This window comes from Hyla sarda, unplaced genomic scaffold (genome assembly GCF_029499605.1).
Source record: "Hyla sarda isolate aHylSar1 unplaced genomic scaffold, aHylSar1.hap1 scaffold_408, whole genome shotgun sequence".
Lineage (NCBI taxonomy): Eukaryota > Metazoa > Chordata > Amphibia > Anura > Hylidae > Hyla > Hyla sarda.
Window position 1 is genome coordinate 178,956 of NW_026610424.1, and position 13,026 is coordinate 191,981.

Here is a 13,026-nt window from a genome sequence, read left to right on the forward strand (position 1 = left end):
AAACACAGATAAAATTCAACTGGCAACCCATCCGAACCAGGTGTTTTACCATTTAAAAAACTCTTAAAAGTGCTTAAAAGTTCAGGTAAAAAGATTTCATCACAAAGGCTCTCTTGGTCAGTTTTGTCAAGTTTTGAATCCAAGGTATCTAAAACATCATTAGTAAAGGAAATATCAATATCTTTTTTATTAAAAAGCTCCTGATAAAATACTTGTGCTTCTCGCAACATCTCTTCATTAGTTATCTTCCCTTCTATTACAGATATCATTTCTTTCTTTCCCACCACCTTCTTAAAAAAGAATCTCGAACACTTTTCATCATTCTCCAGACATTGCACCTTGCTGTTAAAAATCATTTCTTTTCCTTTTTGACTAATGGCATTTTTTATTTCATTCTTTGTCTGAGCAATAACATCATCCATCTCAAGCCCGGCTTGCTTTAGTTTATAATATGTTTGGATTTTAGTGTTTAACATTTTAAACCATAACTTTTTCTCCTTAGCCTTTTGGATGCCCACACGGATAAAAAACAGTTTAGTCCACTTTTTAACATCCTCCCACCAATCCAAAATATTTTTATATTGGGATTGACGCAATCTCCATTTGTTATAAGCAGCAATAAAATCATTTTTTGTTTTCATGTCCTCTAATAAAGTAGTGTTGAGCTTCCAAACGCCTCTGCCTTTCTCTAGGCCAGGTAAAGTGACATGTGCATGTAATAACTTATGATCAGAGAAAATATTCGATAAAAGAGAAACCTCAACTAGATTAAAACTTTCCGATAAAAAAATAAAATCAATCCTGGATTTGCAGACATTATTTTCCCATGTGTAACCAGGGTCGTCTGGGTATTTTCTCCTCCAGACATCGGTAAAGTTAAAATCCTCAGTCATACTCTTAATCTGTTTCTCTGTTTTATCCACTCTGACATGCACACTTCCACTCTCACGATGATCACCACTCATACAACAATTAAAATCTCCAGCCATTAAAATAGGTGTTGAACCTGGGATAAAAGCCTGAATATCATTAATCAAGTCGGCTCTCTCATTTTTTTCAGGAGAAGCATAGATGTTAAAAAGCTTAATCTCTGAGCCATTGTACTTAATATTAACTAATAGCGCTCTACCAGGTATAATTTCTAAGAAGGACAAAACTTGTACATCTGAACCTCTAAACAAGATCCCAACACCTGAAGATCTGTTCAGATTGTCACCCGACCAGACCGATGGTCCCAAAGTCCAGCTACGACAAAGGTCCTCATAATTTGGACTATGTTCAATTCCACATTCTTGTAAAAAGAACAGAGAACAGTCCAAGGTCTCTAAAAAACTAAACAAAGCAGCCCTTCTCGTAGGGCTCTTTAGACCTCTCACATTAAGAGAGGAGCACTTTAAGGAAGCTATTCGCTACTGGAGTTTGAGTCCGATATGAAACCCACAGGTGACTCCGGGCTTTCGAACTCTTTGATATTTTTTGGATCGGACGCTGATCTTATAGAAGGCCTCCATGCATGTTGACTGTCCTCACATTCGTCTGAGCTTTTTTTGACAGGCCGTTTAATGCCAAGTTGTGGCTCATCTCCAAGTTCCTTCTTCCGCTTGATCTCCTTCACGCCAACCTCCATGGCTTCACTGCTCACTAGTGACCCTCCACCACCAGAACCCTCCACAGAAGGTCTCCCCTCTGTCTCAGGCACAGCAGAAAGGTCCATAAGCTCCGCCACGACATGAGAAGTTACAGCCGGCTTTTCTGAAGGCGCCTCAGACCGCTGGGGTGCTTTCGCAGGTGGTACTTCAGCTTGCACTACACCCACTCTCCCCGCTACACGGTCAGCCCACGATCTAGCTACACTGGAACGGAGACTGCAATCTTTAAAGGCATGGCCTTCTTCACCACAAATGTTGCAGACGATTTTAGCACAATCCTTAGAAACATGGCCTTCTTGATTGCACCGACCACAGCGAACTGTAGTGTCCGTGCAAACTTCCATAGTATGTCCGAATTTCTTACATTTCCTACAAAAAGTAGGCATCTCGGGATAAAACAAATAGCCCTTATCCCGACCGATAGAAAAGTTGGAGGGTGGATGACACAACCCTCCAATGCCAGTAGCATCCTCCTTCATTTTCACAAAAAACTTATGTTTCCCCGTCCATAGGTCTTCTGAATTCATCACCTTATGGGAATACTTAACAGAACTGCAGTATTTCCCCAAAAAGAGCTCAATATGGGACACAGTCACAAAGGGATTGTGCATACACACAACTAGAGGAATATCGCCTCCAGTATACAACACTGTGACCGTGATCCCATCAAGCTCAGCAAGGTCTTGATTGCTTTTCAGCTTCTCAAAAAGATTCTGGCATGCATAAGCAGAGTCCAGAGTTAGGATGAAGCTGCCCTTCCGAGGATCTCTGAGACAGACGATGTTCTCTTTCTTCACCCCAAGAAGCTTGTAGAGAGTTTCTTTCACAAAATAAGAAAGTTGGACGAGTTCTTGCTTGTCTTCATCAACATCAAAGCGAAAGGAAAAACGAATCCGCGTTTCACCGGATGTAAGGTAACGGATGCGAACACCCATCTTGTCGATCGCCTTTTCGGTTCCTCGTAGCAGCCCCCCTTGGAAAAGGTAGGACAAACTCCCAGGATCCTCCTGACCAGACACTTGATCTAGCCAAAAGGCCGAGAAGCGATAACCGTGAAAGGGGCGGGCCCAACAAGGTCCCCTTCATGGGCACTATCACTGCTTGCTGTCAGGGAGGCTGCCAGACAATTTTCCATGCACACTCTGGGCTGGGGGGCAGTCAACCACCAGTACACACAGCAGAACCTAAACCCATACCATTATTGCTAAGCAGCAAGACAGGGGCCCATTGCACTCCCACGGGGCCTTTTTAAATGCAATCCATAACCCGGATTTGCCAGGAACCCTTCTTACTCCTCCTACTTGCATGTGACACTGGGCTTAGGATCTGCATAGGAAACACACACACAAGCACACACCTACCTTTGTTGCCTGCAGATGCCTCCTTGGCTGTCCCCAAACGGTATCAAACCAACACCCACGGGAAGCTGTAAGCATAGAGGACATGCCTGCACCCCATTGGACTTACCTGTGTGGGTTAAATCCGGGTTATTTGACAACCTATGGCGGTGATGGTTCTGCTCAGGCAGAGCAGTGCTGATGCTCCTCATAAAGCTGTCGCTGCTGTGAAGGTTCTAGGTGACATCACAAATCCCTTTGGTTACATACACAACAAAGCTGGGTTGTTGTTGTTTACACTCTGCAAGGCCTGTGGAAGTGAGTGACATCATAGCACTGTAGTTCTGAGGGTTCAAGATGGATGCAACAATCTCCTGTTGCTTTTATGAAGGCCGTAATAGACGACATCACCAAACAGCTCCATAGTCACATACACAGCAAAGGAGAGATGTTGTTTACACCTAGTGATGTCAGTGGTATTGAGTGACATCACAGCACAGTGCTAAGGCTCCTGGGCCTGGACACAGCAGCGGCTGCAATATCTCAACGGAGAATACGTTTATATCTATGTGTGTGTGTGCGCATATATATATATATATATATATATATATATATATATATTTCTCCGCCGAAATCACTTTTAAACCCATTTCCACCTTTTTTTCCCTTCTCTTCCTCTTACTTTTTTTTCACGTTTTTTTACGTTTTTCTCCTTTTCGTCTCTTTTCTGGGCGTATTATTCTTCTTTTTCTTCTTTTTTTTCGTCTAATGCATACCCCATCAGTGCAGCAATGCTTATTCAATACCGCCAGCAGATGGAGACACTGGGGGATAATTTTCTAAGGATTTATACTGATTTTTCCTGTCTGAATTTGTCGCACAGAAAGTTGCAGGCCAAATATGTGTGACATTTCTGCGACTTTAGCTTCTAGAGCATTTTTACAACATTATACATAGGTGCTGAATACATAAAAAGCGACTGTTCAGCGACAGACAAGTCGCATCGGCTGAAAGTAGGCCAGAATGTCAGTCCATGTTGGAGCAGGTTTAGATACAGTCTAAAGCATAGATCTCAAAGTCTGTGCACAGAATTTAGCAAGGGCCTCGCACCTTCTGATGCATCAGGTAGGTGCACAATAGCATAGCCTAACCCTCTGTACTTTGGTCTATATTGATGCGGGACATAGACAGCCAGCTGATGACCAATCCATTAGTGCAATGGATGGCTGGAAGCATTTGTCTTTGCCTTTGCAATACCACAGAAGCAATGCATGGTCAATGTACAGCAATGACACACCTGTGTGAACAGCCAGGAGACCCCCCCCCCCCCCCCATGTTATGTTACATAGTTACATAGTTAGTACGGTCGAAAAAAGACATATGTCCATCACGTTCAACCAGGGAATTAAGGGGTAGGGGTGTGGCGCGATATTGGGGAAGGGATGAGATTTTATATTTCTTCATAAGCATTAATCTTATTTTGTCAATTAGGAACATTCAGCACCCACCCGCTATCAAGGCAGCTGCCTATCATGTCATGCCCTACCTGCACAGGTGTGCTGGCTACTCAAATGATCCAATTAAGGAGGCCATTTAGTCAGCAGCAGCAGAAGTCCTGTGCCTGGACGCTCCAACAGGGGCCAGACACAAGCAGAAGCAGAAGCAGCAGAAGCAGCAGCAGCACCACCTTTTGTTTTTTGGCTGCAGCAGCAGCAAGGCCCACAGGGCTGGCTAGCTGGCTAGCCAGCAAGCAGGTAGCAATGAAAGTAGGAATCTTTCTTTTTAACCCTGTAAGGGGGTGGTGCACTGTACCCGAAGATACTGCCATATCGGGTCAATGCATAGGGCGACGGAAGCAAGCTTCGAAATCGGCCCCCGTTCTCAAAAATCCATTTAATATATGGTCCCCAGATAGGGGACGTATCAGATATTAAACTGATAAGAACAGATACTACACTTGATCTTAGCCAAAAGGCCGAGAAGCGATAACCGTGAAAGGGGCGGGCCCAACAAGGTCCCCTTCATGGGCACTATCACTGCTTGCTGTCAGGGAGGCTGCCAGACAATTTTCCATGCACACTCTGGGCTGGGGGGCAGTCAACCACCAGTACACACAGCAGAACCTAAACCCATACCATTATTGCTAAGCAGCAAGACAGGGGCCCATTGCACTCCCACGGGGCCTTTTTAAATGCAATCCATAACCCGGATTTGCCAGGAACCCTTCTTACTCCTCCTACTTGCATGTGACACTGGGCTTAGGATCTGCATAGGAAACACACACACAAGCACACACCTACCTTTGTTGCCTGCAGATGCCTCCTTGGCTGTCCCCAAACGGTATCAAACCAACACCCACGGGAAGCTGTAAGCATAGAGGACATGCCTGCACCCCATTGGACTTACCTGTGTGGGTTAAATCCGGGTTATTTGACAACCTATGGCGGTGATGGTTCTGCTCAGGCAGAGCAGTGCTGATGCTCCTCATAAAGCTGTCGCTGCTGTGAAGGTTCTAGGTGACATCACAAATCCCTTTGGTTACATACACAACAAAGCTGGGTTGTTGTTGTTTACACTCTGCAAGGCCTGTGGAAGTGAGTGACATCATAGCACTGTAGTTCTGAGGGTTCAAGATGGATGCAACAATCTCCTGTTGCTTCTATGAAGGCCGTAATAGACGACATCACCAAACAGCTCCATAGTCACATACACAGCAAAGGAGAGATGTTGTTTACACCTAGTGATGTCAGTGGTATTGAGTGACATCACAGCACAGTGCTAAGGCTCCTGGGCCTGGACACAGCAGCGGCTGCAATATCTCAACGGAGAATACGTTTATATCTATGTGTGTGTGTGCGCATATATATATATATATATATATATATATATATATATATATATTCTCCGCCGAAATCACTTTTAAACCCATTTCCACCTTTTTTTCCCTTCTCTTCCTCTTACTTTTTTTTCACGTTTTTTTACGTTTTTCTCCTTTTCGCCTCTTTTCTGGGCGTATTATTCTTCTTTTTCTTCTTTTTTTTCGTCTAATGCATACCCCATCAGTGCAGCAATGCTTATTCAATACCGCCAGCAGATGGAGACACTGGGGGATAATTTTCTAAGGATTTATACTGATTTTTCCTGTCTGAATTTGTCGCACAGAAAGTTGCAGGCCAAATATGTGTGACATTTCTGCGACTTTAGCTTCTAGAGCATTTTTACAACATTATACATAGGTGCTGAATACATAAAAAGCGACTGTTCAGCGACAGACAAGTCGCATCGGCTGAAAGTAGGCCAGAATGTCAGTCCATGTTGGAGCAGGTTTAGATACAGTCTAAAGCATAGATCTCAAAGTCTGTGCACAGAATTTAGCAAGGGCCTCGCACCTTCTGATGCATCAGGTAGGTGCACAATAGCATAGCCTAACCCTCTGTACTTTGGTCTATATTGATGCGGGACATAGACAGCCAGCTGATGACCAATCCATTAGTGCAATGGATGGCTGGAAGCATTTGTCTTTGCCTTTGCAATACCACAGAAGCAATGCATGGTCAATGTACAGCAATGACACACCTGTGTGAACAGCCAGGAGACCCCCCCCCCCCCATGTTATGTTACATAGTTACATAGTTAGTACGGTCGAAAAAAGACATATGTCCATCACGTTCAACCAGGGAATTAAGGGGTAGGGGTGTGGCGCGATATTGGGGAAGGGATGAGATTTTATATTTCTTCATAAGCATTAATCTTATTTTGTCAATTAGGAACATTCAGCACCCACCCGCTATCAAGGCAGCTGCCTATCATGTCATGCCCTACCTGCACAGGTGTGCTGGCTACTCAAATGATCCAATTAAGGAGGCCATTTAGTCAGCAGCAGCAGAAGTCCTGTGCCTGGACGCTCCAACAGGGGCCAGACACAAGCAGAAGCAGAAGCAGCAGAAGCAGCAGCAGCACCACCTTTTGTTTTTTGGCTGCAGCAGCAGCAAGGCCCACAGGGCTGGCTAGCTGGCTAGCCAGCAAGCAGGTAGCAATGAAAGTAGGAATCTTTCTTTTTAACCCTGTAAGGGGGTGGTGCACTGTACCCGAAGATACTGCCATATCGGGTCAATGCATAGGGCGACGGAAGCAAGCTTCGAAATCGGCCCCCGTTCTCAAAAATCCATTTAATATATGGTCCCCAGATAGGGGACGTATCAGATATTAAACTGATAAGAACAGATACTACACTTGATCTTAGCCAAAAGGCCGAGAAGCGATAACCGTGAAAGGGGCGGGCCCAACAAGGTCCCCTTCATGGGCACTATCACTGCTTGCTGTCAGGGAGGCTGCCAGACAATTTTCCATGCACACTCTGGGCTGGGGGGCAGTCAACCACCAGTACACACAGCAGAACCTAAACCCATACCATTATTGCTAAGCAGCAAGACAGGGGCCCATTGCACTCCCACGGGGCCTTTTTAAATGCAATCCATAACCCGGATTTGCCAGGAACCCTTCTTACTCCTCCTACTTGCATGTGACACTGGGCTTAGGATCTGCATAGGAAACACACACACAAGCACACACCTACCTTTGTTGCCTGCAGATGCCTCCTTGGCTGTCCCCAAACGGTATCAAACCAACACCCACGGGAAGCTGTAAGCATAGAGGACATGCCTGCACCCCATTGGACTTACCTGTGTGGGTTAAATCCGGGTTATTTGACAACCTATGGCGGTGATGGTTCTGCTCAGGCAGAGCAGTGCTGATGCTCCTCATAAAGCTGTCGCTGCTGTGAAGGTTCTAGGTGACATCACAAATCCCTTTGGTTACATACACAACAAAGCTGGGTTGTTGTTGTTTACACTCTGCAAGGCCTGTGGAAGTGAGTGACATCATAGCACTGTAGTTCTGAGGGTTCAAGATGGATGCAACAATCTCCTGTTGCTTCTATGAAGGCCGTAATAGACGACATCACCAAACAGCTCCATAGTCACATACACAGCAAAGGAGAGATGTTGTTTACACCTAGTGATGTCAGTGGTATTGAGTGACATCACAGCACAGTGCTAAGGCTCCTGGGCCTGGACACAGCAGCGGCTGCAATATCTCAACGGAGAATACGTTTATATCTATGTGGGTGTGTGCGCATATATATATATATATATATATATATATATATATATATATATATATTCTCCGCCGAAATCACTTTTAAACCCATTTCCACCTTTTTTTCCCTTCTCTTCCTCTTACTTTTTTTTCACGTTTTTTTACGTTTTTCTCCTTTTCGCCTCTTTTCTGGGCGTATTATTCTTCTTTTTCTTCTTTTTTTTCGTCTAATGCATACCCCATCAGTGCAGCAATGCTTATTCAATACCGCCAGCAGATGGAGACACTGGGGGATAATTTTCTAAGGATTTATACTGATTTTTCCTGTCTGAATTTGTCGCACAGAAAGTTGCAGGCCAAATATGTGTGACATTTCTGCGACTTTAGCTTCTAGAGCATTTTTACAACATTATACATAGGTGCTGAATACATAAAAAGCGACTGTTCAGCGACAGACAAGTCGCATCGGCTGAAAGTAGGCCAGAATGTCAGTCCATGTTGGAGCAGGTTTAGATACAGTCTAAAGCATAGATCTCAAAGTCTGTGCACAGAATTTAGCAAGGGCCTCGCACCTTCTGATGCATCAGGTAGGTGCACAATAGCATAGCCTAACCCTCTGTACTTTGGTCTATATTGATGCGGGACATAGACAGCCAGCTGATGACCAATCCATTAGTGCAATGGATGGCTGGAAGCATTTGTCTTTGCCTTTGCAATACCACAGAAGCAATGCATGGTCAATGTACAGCAATGACACACCTGTGTGAACAGCCAGGAGACCCCCCCCCCCCCCCCCATGTTATGTTACATAGTTACATAGTTAGTACGGTCGAAAAAAGACATATGTCCATCACGTTCAACCAGGGAATTAAGGGGTAGGGGTGTGGCGCGATATTGGGGAAGGGATGAGATTTTATATTTCTTCATAAGCATTAATCTTATTTTGTCAATTAGGAACATTCAGCACCCACCCGCTATCAAGGCAGCTGCCTATCATGTCATGCCCTACCTGCACAGGTGTGCTGGCTACTCAAATGATCCAATTAAGGAGGCCATTTAGTCAGCAGCAGCAGAAGTCCTGTGCCTGGACGCTCCAACAGGGGCCAGACACAAGCAGAAGCAGAAGCAGCAGAAGCAGCAGCAGCACCACCTTTTGTTTTTTGGCTGCAGCAGCAGCAAGGCCCACAGGGCTGGCTAGCTGGCTAGCCAGCAAGCAGGTAGCAATGAAAGTAGGAATCTTTCTTTTTAACCCTGTAAGGGGGTGGTGCACTGTACCCGAAGATACTGCCATATCGGGTCAATGCATAGGGCGACGGAAGCAAGCTTCGAAATCGGCCCCCGTTCTCAAAAATCCATTTAATATATGGTCCCCAGATAGGGGACGTATCAGATATTAAACTGATAAGAACAGATTTTTTACTTTTAGATATAATATTCTTAGACTAAAAGACCTTACGCAGTCCAGATTATACTTAGTCTGCTAAAAGCATATTCCACAGATGTAGATTCCAAAGACTTTTAGCCACTTTGTGACCTAATCTTTTTTTATCCAATAAATAGAAAACATACATCTCACTAAGAGCTAGGCGAACACAATCTTTAGAGGTAATAGTGTCTCTTTTAAAAAGAAGAATATTCCTCGTCTTCCATAGTGCAATTTTAATACAATTTATACTAATCCACAAAACCCGAGACTTTTCCACAGATAAAACATTATAAAATCCATATAAAATAACTTCATGATTTAAAAAATTAAGATCAGAAATGAATTTTAGTAAGGGTCCTATCAAATGCCATATCTCTTGGGCGTAAAAACAGTTCCAAAAAAGGTGTAAAACTGTTTCCTCACTAGGACACCCCATTCTCGGGCACTTTGCACTACGACACAATCCTCTTCTGTGTTGGAATTCTCTGGTAGGCAAACATTGATGTGCTATCTGCCAGGCCAGATCTTTTAAGTCATTAGATAAGAATCCCATATTCACCATCCTCCAAACTCTTAGAGATTTCTCAGTGGAATAATTAGATATTAAGCAAATCTGTTCTATCTTCCTGATTTCAGGAACTAATTTTCGTGCATTACTACAAATTTCTTGACTAAAATTAGCAATGCCATAAATACGAATAATCTTTTCTAAAACCACATAGTGCGCTGGGGGAATAAATAAGATTGGGGACGTTAAAGGTAAGGTTATCCACTTTCTTTTTCTAAAAATGTGACCTGCAGCATATTTTAAAAAATAAGACCAATAACAGTTTCTTTGCAAGCCATTAAAACACATAGAAAAAAAGTGAATATATAAAAACCTTTTTAAATCAGGCACATCCTTACCCCCCAATTTCTTTGTCTTCATCATTACATCTCTCCTGAGTTTATCCATTTTAGACCCCCATAAAAAATGAAAGCAAATCTTGTTTAAAAACTTTAAGGTGCGTTCACTCGGTGGGAAAACCAAGCTTAAATATAGCATGATAGGTAGCAACAAAGCTTTCATTATCAGTACTTTTCCTTCTATTGTTAATTTCCTCATTTTCCAAAAACTTATTTTCTTTTGCACTTTCTCTTTGACGATGGACCAGCTTTCCTCTCCATTATTTTCATTGTCAAAGATGACACCCAAGATTTTGATTTTATCATATTGCACATTCACCTCCGTATTGCCCCAATTCCCTATTGCAAAGCAATCACATTTATTTTTATTTAATTTGAAGCCAGAGCCCTCACAAAAAAATTCTGTCTGTCTGATAGCACGTTTCAGGGATGGTTCATCTGGACATAGAATATTAACATCATCCATGTATGCTATCGTCTTTACGCTCTGTCCTCCACTTCCAGGGATTGGCACTCCTCTAATGAGCTTATCTTTTCTCAAAACATTCAACAGAGGTTCTATTGCACATATGAAAAGAATGGGTGATAGGGGGCACCCCTGTTTCACCCCAGACTGTAAACATACCTCTTGGGATAAAAAACCGTTAATTAAAATACGACTAAAACAGTTTTTATATAAAAGTGCAATTTTTCCAACAATAAAATCAGGAAAATTCATTTTCTTTAAAACCAACCATAAAAAATCATGAGAAACACGGTCATAAGCCTTTTGAAAATCCAAGGATAAAATTGCCAATTTCTGATCACATTGTTTCTGATACCATAAAACATCTTTTACAAGGTTTAGATGATCACTTATTTTCCTTCCAGGTACTCCGCATACTTGGTCACTGTGTATAACCTTAGAAATTACCTGCTTGAGCCTATTTGCTAAAATTTTTGCTAAAACCTTATAGTCTGTATTTAGCAGGGTAATAGGCCTCCAATTTTCTAATTTAGAGATGTCTCCTTTTTTAAAAATCAGAGTAACAACACCATCTCTCCAGGACGCAGGTAAAATCTCAGATTTAAAAGCACAGTTAAAAATACCTAAAAGATCATCTTTTAAAATGGACCAAAAACACAGATAAAATTCAACTGGCAACCCATCCGAACCAGGTGTTTTACCATTTAAAAAACTCTTAAAAGTGCTTAAAAGTTCAGGTAAAAAGATTTCATCACAAAGGCTCTCTTGGTCAGTTTTGTCAAGTTTTGAATCCAAGGTATCTAAAACATCATTAGTAAAGGAAATATCAATATCTTTTTTATTAAAAAGCTCCTGATAAAATACTTGTGCTTCTCGCAACATCTCTTCATTAGTTATCTTCCCTTCTATTACAGATATCATTTCTTTCTTTCCCACCACCTTCTTAAAAAAGAATCTCGAACACTTTTCATCATTCTCCAGACATTGCACCTTGCTGTTAAAAATCATTTCTTTTCCTTTTTGACTAATGGCATTTTTTATTTCATTCTTTGTCTGAGCAATAACATCATCCATCTCAAGCCCGGCTTGCTTTAGTTTATAATATGTTTGGATTTTAGTGTTTAACATTTTAAACCATAACTTTTTCTCCTTAGCCTTTTGGATGCCCACACGGATAAAAAACAGTTTAGTCCACTTTTTAACATCCTCCCACCAATCCAAAATATTTTTATATTGGGATTGACGCAATCTCCATTTGTTATAAGCAGCAATAAAATCATTTTTTGTTTTCATGTCCTCTAATAAAGTAGTGTTGAGCTTCCAAACGCCTCTGCCTTTCTCTAGGCCAGGTAAAGTGACATGTGCATGTAATAACTTATGATCAGAGAAAATATTCGATAAAAGAGAAACCTCAACTAGATTAAAACTTTCCGATAAAAAAATAAAATCAATCCTGGATTTGCAGACATTATTTTCCCATGTGTAACCAGGGTCGTCTGGGTATTTTCTCCTCCAGACATCGGTAAAGTTAAAATCCTCAGTCATACTCTTAATCTGTTTCTCTGTTTTATCCACTCTGACATGCACACTTCCACTCTCACGATGATCACCACTCATACAACAATTAAAATCTCCAGCCATTAAAATAGGTGTTGAACCTGGGATAAAAGCCTGAATATCATTAATCAAGTCGGCTCTCTCATTTTTTTCAGGAGAAGCATAGATGTTAAAAAGCTTAATCTCTGAGCCATTGTACTTAATATTAACTAATAGCGCTCTACCAGGTATAATTTCTAAGAAGGACAAAACTTGTACATCTGAACCTCTAAACAAGATCCCAACACCTGAAGATCTGTTCAGATTGTCACCCGACCAGACCGATGGTCCCAAAGTCCAGCTACGACAAAGGTCCTCATAATTTGGACTATGTTCAATTCCACATTCTTGTAAAAAGAACAGAGAACAGTCCAAGGTCTCTAAAAAACTAAACAAAGCAGCCCTTCTCGTAGGGCTCTTTAGACCTCTCACATTAAGAGAGGAGCACTTTAAGGAAGCTATTCGCTACTGGAGTTTGAGTCCGATATGAAACCCACAGGTGACTCCGGGCTTTCGAACTCTTTGATATTTTTTGGATCGGACGCTGAT

General features: G+C 42.2%; 2 non-coding genes and 1 pseudogene across 2 annotated transcripts; all 3 read right to left on the reverse strand.

Moving 5' to 3' along the window:
• Nucleotides 1–4,782: 4,782 nt before the first annotated feature.
• On the reverse strand, nt 4,783–4,973 carry LOC130333467 (U2 spliceosomal RNA). Its single transcript, XR_008875645.1, has one exon. It is a non-coding gene; the product is annotated as a U2 spliceosomal RNA (small nuclear RNA).
• Nucleotides 4,974–7,058: 2,085 nt separating this feature from the next.
• Nucleotides 7,059–7,249, reverse strand: LOC130333468 (U2 spliceosomal RNA). Its single transcript, XR_008875646.1, has one exon. It is a non-coding gene; the product is annotated as a U2 spliceosomal RNA (small nuclear RNA).
• Nucleotides 7,250–9,342: 2,093 nt separating this feature from the next.
• Nucleotides 9,343–9,518, reverse strand: LOC130333399 (U2 spliceosomal RNA; annotated as a pseudogene).
• Nucleotides 9,519–13,026: the final 3,508 nt, after the last annotated feature.